We start from the raw sequence: 7102 nt of genomic DNA on the forward strand, positions 1-7102 counted from the left end.
AACGGATACTGATAATTTCTTGTGACGTTTAAAATTTATACAAACTCAAAATATGTGACAAATTATTATAAAATTCATGGCAAACAGTAAGTGTAGATAACATGTTCTAATGCTTTGTACAAACAGTGGTAAAAGTACTACTTTATGCCAAGCTTTAAGGTCAAGGAGAAAAACAGAAACTTTTAGGATTTCACTAAGATAATGGTAAAAAATATATATAACTATTGTGACTATAGAAGGGGAAATGGAATAGTAAAATATATCACAAACAAAACAAATAGTAAACAAATAGTAAGATATTAGATTTTTAAGCTCAAAATATATGAGCAATCACATTAAATGTAAATAGGATAAATACTCCAATTAAAAATAGATGGTCACATTGGATTGAAAAACTAATGCTGTTCACAAGGGACAGTTGCTATAAATATAAGGATTCAGAAAGTGCATGTAAATATGTCCCAGAGATTCTGTTATTTAACTAAGAAATGTTGGAGCATTTTTTCACTGAGAAATAGTTTCAGGTTTCCATAGTATATTAAGTCAATTTCAAAGCAAGAGGATGAAAATTTTGATTTGAGCAATAGCAGTAATGGATTCTTAATCTGTCCTTTGGTTGAATTTAACTTTGGAAAGTATTTCTTTACACTGAATTGCAGAAATTGGATTTTTTTTTTCAAATAAACTCAATGATATGTCATCAAGTGCTTTCTCTGAATGCACTTTCTCTGAATAAAGAAAATCTTAAGCATTATGCTATCTGCACTACAGTTTGGTTTCCTAAGAAATCCTGATATTTTTTTTTCACATTAAAAAAATAGCAAATCAATTCTGGCTGTAAGTGACAAGCTCAAGTTTTTTGTTGTCAGATTTAAGTTTTAAATTGAGGCCAATTTAATTCTAAGTAATATGTTTCAACAAGTCACTTGAGATCAGAAAATAAAATCAGAAAATGAAACTGGCTTTGTCACATTTTGGAGAAAATAGGAACTATCTCTAGTCCAGGTGCTATTTGGAAAACTTCCTGGAGTACCAAAAAGGCAAAAACAGGGCTTTGATGTAATAATACTTTCTAAATACTATTACCAATAGCCCCTCTCTACATGCTTCTATAATGGCAAAAGCTGAGGCTGGCCCAGTGGTGTAGTGGTTAAGTTTGTGCCCTCTGCTTCAGCAGCCTGGGGTTAGCAGATTCAGACCTAGCACAGACCCAGGCACAGACCTAGAACCGCTCATCAAGCCACACTGTGGAGGCATCCCACATAAAATGGAGGAAGATTGGCACAGATGTTAGCTCAATGACAATCTTCCTTAAGCAAAAAGAGGAAGATTGGCAACAGATGTTAGCTCAGAGCCAATCTTCCTCACACACACACAAAAATGATAAAAGCTGGGACAAAATTATTTACTTTATACCAAATTAGATTAAAACTCTTAGTGTTCAGTCAATCTGATTTGAAAGAGTGGAGGAAATTGAAGGAGAACATGGTGGCTTATGACCACATTTTTTTCCCAAAATACTATGCATGAAAATAAAACCAGTAGAATGCATAATGGCTAAACTGTATTGATATTTTTGGATATGGATATTAAACTAATGACACTAATTAGTGTCTAATTCCAAAATGTGTGCTTTCTCCCAGCTACCACCATTCCCCTCTACATCCTTCCTATTCAGATTCACCCTTTTTTTTCTATAGGAGAGCAAAATAAGTCAACTTGATTTATTAGAATAAGTGTCTTTCGTTCTTAAGTGGCAAAAGAATTTTAGATACATTATAGCCATGTTGTATAATGAAAAGCAAAATTTAAAACAGGTATATATTTAAATCTCAGAGTTGCCATTTATGAGTTTTGAATGATAAGCAGTTTTCAAGTCTCTGATTTCCTCACCTGCATAATGGGTATAATCATTTCTCCCTCTGTGGGCTATTGTGAAAATTAAACAGTGTGAGGCATCTGCGAAGAATTCAGCCCCGGATAGGCAGATCTACACTAAACATTACTTCCCTTACTGTTTCTCTTTTATTTTTTTCTCCTTTTACACAATCACAACTTTCTTGTATAAATTCCTTACTTCTTAAAGAACAAAAAGAATATTTTTCTGGCCTCGTTATTTGAAATTTGAAATACTCCTATTTTAGCATTACCTTTACAATAGATTTACAGTTGTATGGGTACCTATGACCCAATATTTTTACCCTGCTTCTCAGAACTAACCAATTTGAGACTAAACTTACGCATAAATTTCTGAACACAAAGTGATGATACTATCTGGATATCTAATTGTTCCTTAAATCTGTGCTGCACTAAGATTATTCATCAAAATAAAAAACTGAACACATGGGCATTTGACAGGATATACCTAATTTCCTAATTTATTACTGTTAAAACATAATGAACAATGATGACAATGAAAGGAGATAACTACAGTTTTTCAGGTTCTTGGAAACGTTTTTAAGAGAATCTTTGTTGTTTCTATATGCCAAAAAATAGATAGATGATGACCAACATAAAAAATCTTGAAATCTACTTTTCACAACTTATGTTATGATAACATAATCATGGTGAACTCCGTCTACCATTTTCCATTCTAGTGTTTAATGAAAAATACAAATCCTCTGGCCCGTAGCATTTTAATCATACCCGTATTGCTTGAGTTCAATTAGCTCTTTTTCTCTGAAAGTGGATAACAATAATGGCACACCATTTTTTTAAAAGGAGCTAGTTAATTACTGAAAAAGTAGAACATTGTGAACTTTAAATGTTTTTAAGTGCAAGATTGAGTCAGAAAACAATAGATGCATGATGAATTACATCTCTAAAGTTTCTTTTAAATTACTCATATTATTAAGCTATGTCTACTTAGTACTTTGGAAAAAGATCTAACAAAATCTTAAGTTTTTGAAAACAAAGCTGCATTCATCTACATAATCATCCCTCTAGGTCGTTAGCAATTACTTTTATCCGAGGCACACACTATGTCTCTGTAATAAAAATATTCATTTTCTTGATTCAAAACTTTGATTGCAATAGCAGAGTTTTTTATGGTGGTTAAATAGTTGGGGCTGGCATATCACTATCAATCTGATTGTCCATCTAAGTAATAGTTTGTTACTTTCTAAATAGCTAGAAGTCCTGCTTTTCATTTTAGAGTAATAAAACAATATATGCTGAGACTACTGGTGGCAAAGCAGCCTTTCATTTACATATGTGACAACCTACATATTTGTTATTTTTTTGAAGTCTACTAGGCGTGAGGCATAGCAGCTTTTAGGTAAAACAACATTTGAATGAGCTGGCTTGTCAGATAGCAGAAAAGTGCACATTATTGTTTGCACGGTAAAAGGAATAATATGATTAAAATAGTGAAATGATGCAATTTTGAACTAATCCTTTACTGATAGAATAATTTAGATGGAGATAGTATCTTTGATAAACATTATGCCAAAATAAGAAATAATAAGTATGGAAATTTTCAAAGCAGAAATAGTCAAATCTGGGACATGTAAATTGGAATAATTGCTATGCACGTGATTGCTTGCTTTGGTGGTATTTTCATCTGGAAAATGTGGATAGTTTTACTTGCTGAACAATTGAAAAAGCAACTGTACCGATTCTGTTTAAACAATTAAAACTGCTAGTTGAAGCAAACATTTGTAAATACAGAGACAATTGAAAATTGCTGATGACCCAAGATAGTGAAGCTTGACTTATGTTTTGTAGTTAAGAAACTTAAAAACACTCTAACCTTCAGCAAACATAAATAATAGACTGACTGCTTTAAAATACATGCCTACTTTATTTTAGTTGTTTGCAAAAACTCCTATTAGGCTAACAGTATGTTGTATTACATAATATATTATGCTATATTATGCATTACTCAGTCATGTAATGATTGTGTTTTCTTTTAAATACTGGCCATGCTGCTAGTATAGTATTATACTTATCCATTCTCTCTATGGTCTTATTCAAAATACGTGTCACGATGAGTAACCAGCAAAAGGAATAAAAGGTATGTTTTGAATTCAGTATTTTAAACACTATAGCTTTTGTGGAACAGACCTGTTGACTGTATGCAGTAGAAAAATTTATTTATGCCTGCTAATTCTTTCACCATTCACTTTTTGCATTCCTGTCGTATGATATGTAGCAGCAGGATGTTGGAGATTCTGTACTGAATGTAATATATTCCATCTCTGATGATATAGAATTTAGAGACTAGCAGAAATACAAAACAAAATAGTAAATGAATATTTACACAAACCGATTGCTATTGTACTCATTACTAAAGAAGGGAAGTAAAGAGTGCAGCCTGGGCAGATAACAGAATTCAAAGTAGAACATTCTCATGGTCTAAGATACCCCCATTCACAATGGGTTTAACTTGTGATAGCTGCAATGGGCGGTAGTAAGTCTTCAAGGACAACTGCTTAACTAGAGCTGTGCCCCTAACTTTGGTTGTTTGTTCCAGAATAGCTTAAACTGAGTGAAATTTCAAAGGACCACTCAAAGAGGAGAACATAAGATGCAACCTTCTTTTAAAGTTGCTATTTTATTCCTGTCATCAGAACTGGAGTATGTTCCTCATTGGTCTACTGCCCAAGTTGCTGTATCATAGCAAAGGTCTTAATTCCACTCTTAAGCTTGACATAAGAGGCAGAGAATTAGCACTGGATCAACCAATACTTTAAATCTGAAAACGTATGTAGCAAAATCAAAAACTAATCATTTTTGTCTTCTGTAGATTTTGCAAAGTCTCTCTATAACTATTATTGCTTTATCAAAATACTTAGAATACATAAATGTATATGGCATAATTCTTTTCATCATCTATCCAAATAGATTAGGTAATCAGAAAAAGAACCGTAAGAAATGACATATCTTATTATGTGAGAGTCTCCACACTCTGATTTGGGATCGTAAATCACCATTTTCTTCAGAGGCAGGTATTAGCTGGCAGTAGAATGAAGTCTCATATCAATTAAGATCATAATGTAATAATTTTATTCTAACTTGTACTACAATATAAATTCACTAATTTACTCATTTATTAATTCTTCAATAGTTATTTACTGAAATCTACATGCAACAGTTTTATCTTTTCTGAATATAGTGGCAATTTAAGCATTCAAGTCATCCCTCTGTATCTCCAGGGAATTGGTTCCACGACCCCCTAGGATGCCAAAATCTGAGGCTGCTCAAGTCTTTTATACATAAAATGGTGAAGTATTTGCTTATAACCCATGCACATCCTCCTGTATACTTTAAATAATCTCTAGATCACTTACAATACCTGTTACAATGTAAATGCTATATAAATAGTTGCTATACTATATTGTTTAGAGAATAATGATCTAAAAAATGTCTCTACAGATGCCATCATGATGGGTCTTTCCATCTGCAGTTGGTTGAATCCACTGATGTGGAACCTGCAGATAGGGAGGACTGACTGTACTTCATATGTAACAAGACAACTTTAAAAAACTTAAGTAAAAAACATATTTAAAAAAGATAAATGATGGTACATACAATTAGTTGCTGTAGAGGCACTCAGATCTCTGATTATGGTTTATCAATACTTTTTTCTATATTTTTGCTTGTTTTAAACCCATTTTTTCCACAAAGGAGGGTTATATGATTGGCAGTTGCACTAGATTTTCATAATCAAATATCTCTATAAGTAGAAGTTAAAGTTGCGAATTTCAGAATGGACTCTGACTAGCTTAGCAATAAATATAAAGTATGAAGAGCCCAGTTACTTTTCATAAGAGCCCTTGAGTCGGGCTTTGAACCAGCCAGGTAATGGCCAACCAAGGCCCCATTTCCCCCACTGTTGGTCATAGATACCAGAACTTGCAAAGCTGATGTAAACTGGAGAGATCAGTACTTCTGCCACATCTGTCACTGCTCTGCTATACTTATGTCTAGAAAATAGCTTCTCTGTGGCAGCAGCATCCTCATAGTGTTTATTTCTGATTGACATCTCCCATGGATGAGTCTGGCTGACAAAACTTTAAACACATTTCCGTGACCTAATGTAAGTAAAGCTGGGGAAATGAATCCCTAACTACTGTTTCTGGGAAAGTGAAATTTATAAGACAAGAAATTATCCTAACACAAGATTTCAAACAAAGATTAAGCTTACATGCCCTTTTTGAACTATGTCATTACAGCCCTTTAATGGTGAGCTCTGATTGTATCACCTTATGTAATGAGTCTACCTCTGTGGCAAGAGAGTAAGGATCTGTGATTGACAGCCAACACAACATGGTTTGTTCTAGTAGTAATTCCCAAAAAGGGAAAGATGCTATTGTTATGTAAATGTCACATACATACGTGTAGATATTTGCTTACTAAGGAAAAACACATATACACTCATTTACAGTACCCAGGCTTTTTTTCTTTCTTATTGTCCCTGTATAGACAATTATTAAATTATATATACATATATTTTTTTAGGTGTAAGATGGCCTATATTTACAAAAAATAAGATAAAATAGAGTACTTGGCCTGGAAGTTACTGTAATGAGAAACTTATAATCTTCACTTTCAAGGAGATTTCACTTAACTTTTCTTGATAATATTTGCTGTCAAGAGACAACACAACTATTTTGGGATGTAAGTATCATCTATCAGTGACAGAACATGACATAGAATTTCTTTATAAAAATATTACCAAAATATGAAATTTTCTATTTTTCTGTATTGATAATTATTGTACACATTAATTTACAAATGTAGATGCATTTTATTATTGTTCTTGTGATGCACAGCTGTAGACTGTGTATTGGTTCCATAGTGGCCTTAGAGACTTGTGTGTCACTTCCAAGAAGTGTGTATTTCTTTTAGCAATAACCATCGCCCATATAGAAATAGTAACATCTAGGCAATAGCAGAGCCAGCAGTGTAAACTTGGTCTTTTCCCTTCTGAATCTAGAACCTTTTGTTACAAAAGGCATTCTGAAACTTAAATGAATACTTCAAATCTGCAAGGCATTAAGCTTAACATTATACTTTCCAGATCTATTGACATTACAAAATTAGAATACAATTCCTTGAAGAAGTATTTTCAGTCTTTTCTGGGTGCTTCCTTTATTAC

This window comes from Equus caballus, chromosome 17 (assembly GCF_041296265.1).
Source record: "Equus caballus isolate H_3958 breed thoroughbred chromosome 17, TB-T2T, whole genome shotgun sequence".
NCBI lineage: Eukaryota > Metazoa > Chordata > Mammalia > Perissodactyla > Equidae > Equus > Equus caballus.